Below are 3,488 nucleotides of genomic sequence, written 5' to 3'. Positions count from 1 at the left end.
GACGTCTTCATTTGACTTCACCTCCTTCAAGATGGGTTTCTGTCTCCTGTCTCACTGTTTATTAATCCTCCATTTAAAAATAAGTAATGTTTTTAATTTGAACACATTATAATTATTCCTGTATTGAAATAAAGATGATTTTGGAAGAATAAGATTATATCCTTTTTGAAATCTTAAAAATATTACTTATTTTTAAACAAAATGAAAAGATTAAAATACCGCTTATTTTAGAACGAATGGAGTATTTGTTTTTATAGTTGTTAGGAAGAGTTCACTCCTTTTTTTTCAATAGTTGGACTCATAAAATGATGGTATAACAGCTAGCAATGGGGCCAATTGTATTTTATTTAAAAGAAAATGCAGCAAATTAAATGCCTCCTTCCTAGCAACATCATATGGGCTGGCTGACTATAAGATTTGTTTTGAATATAATGGTCATTGAGGAATTGAATTCATAAACTTTTTAATAAGGTCTGAAAAAACAAAGCAGGGATTAGAAATTAAATTAAAATGATGTGGGATATCACACCACCACAAGAATAGTAAACGGAATAAATTGACATTAGAACAGTTGAATATCCAAAACATATATCTGAATGGAGGTACCTTAAAAATAGGGTAACATCTAAATTATCCTTATGTTATTTAAAATTGAGCAACTTTGACGCTAAACACTTGGTTTAATATTATCCGTCTTTAGCAATTTCATTTTACCTCTCGACCCCTAATTGAGCTTTAATGTCAAGGTAATTTTGAATCATAGTAAAACGTTTGATGTCTTTTTTTGAAAAATTTATACAAGCCTTTCACGGTGTAGCTCCATCAATAAAAGGGAAAATACGAGAAGATTTACGAACCAAGAAAAACATAAATGGACCAATGGCGTAACAAAACAATGGATGAAATTAATCAATTTTAGATTATATATAAACATATTTGGATGGTTTTCCCAAAAAATTGAGTGCATAATTGTGATAAAACAGAAGTTCATGGATGAGTGCAATATTGAGTAAAAGTTTTGTACCTAAGAAACAAAAACAAAAAAAGAGGCCATTGAAAGAGTATAAGAAGTAGTCTATAATTGTAGTATTTTTTATTAGACAAGTCAGATACGTTATTGACTTACGTGCACATATATTAGACTTTTTTAATTTGATGATGTGCCTACCAATCATATATGCAATGTACTTATTAAAATAATAACAATCTCATTATTTTATACATAAATAATAATAATAATACTAATGGAACGTGTGACTTTGTGGGTCACAACCGTACTATATCCACCGTACAACATCGTTTACCAACGACCTTATTATTATTCACACATGCTCCCATGTGATATCTTTTTTTCTCCTCTCTTTTTACGAAAAATAAATAATAAATTAATTTAATTTCAAACTTAATATAATCTGGAAATATCTTACTTTTATTCATGAATTAAAAATTTCCCAAATGTTGATATATTAAGTTATAGTTTAGATATTTAAAATTATATTGAAAATTATAAAATTAAAAGTCAGTTTTTCAAATCATGCAAATCAAAATGATGACAACTCCAAACAATTCAAATTTCAATTATTCTTCTATGAAATCTCCAAAATCGTATCAGATTCAAAAAATCGATAATTTTATATAGTTATGTATCATATACAAAAAACACTATGAATATGATATGCATTGATTTATCTATAAAACAGTGTTGTAGATACTTAACAATATGTTATACATTACAACATCTTATACATAACTATGTTATACACAAAGTTATGTGTCATATACATATTTATGAATATGATACAAACTGATTTTGTTATAAAACATTAGTGTTTATATATCAACAGTAATATTTGATAGTGTTTACATATACATAGCATTCTACTAGTTGAATAAGGCTAGGTGGATATATCAGTAGTAAAAGATAACAAAATTTGTAATAATTGTGTATTCAATATATAACTATGAACATGATATATACTAATATGCGTTTCAATAAATTAGGGTTATGTATCAAAACTAATATTTGAAAATGATATATTGTACATGATAAAATTGTAATATATCATAAAGGTGAAACAAACGAATTATACATTTATTTAAGAATCAAAATCAACTAGATACATTAAAAGATCCGTTGAAAGCAACAAAAAAAATCAACAATTTGATCTGCTAAAAGCAACCAAAAAAAAAAAAGATGAAGAAATTCTTCTACACTTTCTCCTTTGCTTTGTATCAACTCTTGGAGCTTTTTTTTCACCTTCAACAATGACGTCACTCATGGATCTCGACTCAAAGCCCTTACCGGAGTCACCAACAACTCTTGATAAAATTGTAACGTATCATAATGTAGAAACAATTCATTATACATTAATTTAAGAAACAAAAACAACTAAATACATTAAAAAACTGAACCCATATGTATAAAAAAAAGATGGAAAAAAAAAAAAAGAATCAACAATCTGATCTGCTGAGAGCAAACAATCATATATATAATTATCAACCTTAATGATCATTATACAATATATAATACTGATTTAGTATCAGTTTAGCAAAATTAGTTGAGGAGGATATATAGTGTAATTATTTAGTGAAGTATGAATATAAAGGGGTATATGTTTGTAATTATTTTACTTGCTTAGTTTTCCGCATTTGAAAATCCTACCAAGTACCAACTAGCCATATGCGTTTTTGATCAGTTGGGTTCCACAAATTGTGCCATGACCTAACCCCTAATTTTGGCCCATTCACTAATGGACCATATGTACTCTAATGTGCCCAATCGGTAGCCCACTCTATCGAATAGGGGTCTCCTATTTTTAAATGGAAAAATCACGCCTATACACATTTAAGAGTCAATTTTATGGGTTTTAAATATATTTTTAAAAAATTCTTAATTATAACAGTTTATTTACGAGTTATGACATATCATTTAAAGTTAATTTTATTTAAAAATCAATTTACATTTATTTAATAAATGATTAATCTATTTATGGTTTTTTATTATTAATTAATAATATGTAATTAAATTGATTTATGTTCCTTTTTAAATCTGAAATTATCAGTTACATAGATATAGGGATTCACCTACAACACGTTTCCTTCTTTACCGTTACCACCCCCTAAACGTCAATCCCACCCCCTCCAAACCGCCCATACGTCAATCACATCCCCTCCCCCCACGCTCATCCAATTCTACACGCCATTAACACAGTAGCCCACTTTTACCTTCATCTATCACATCTTTCTCACCACCAAACTACACCAACTTCACAATCCTCCATTCAATTTAGTTTTTTCAACAAAATCATGTCGAAGAACACGATTATAACTCCTCGAAAAAGCCCTCTATTAGTTGAAGGAACTTATACGAATGAAGTTCATGCTCCATCTTTCAACATTTTGACTCAAACACCGCCGCCAAACATTGTTGAAACTCCGGCTAGGGGTGGTTCATCTCTATTGAAAGATCAAAAACAGAAGAAAAAAAA

This window comes from Solanum tuberosum, unplaced genomic scaffold (assembly GCF_000226075.1).
Source record: "Solanum tuberosum cultivar DM 1-3 516 R44 unplaced genomic scaffold, SolTub_3.0 scf00099, whole genome shotgun sequence".
Taxonomy (NCBI): Eukaryota; Viridiplantae; Streptophyta; class Magnoliopsida; order Solanales; family Solanaceae; genus Solanum; species Solanum tuberosum.
This window is presented reverse-complemented; position numbering follows the sequence as displayed.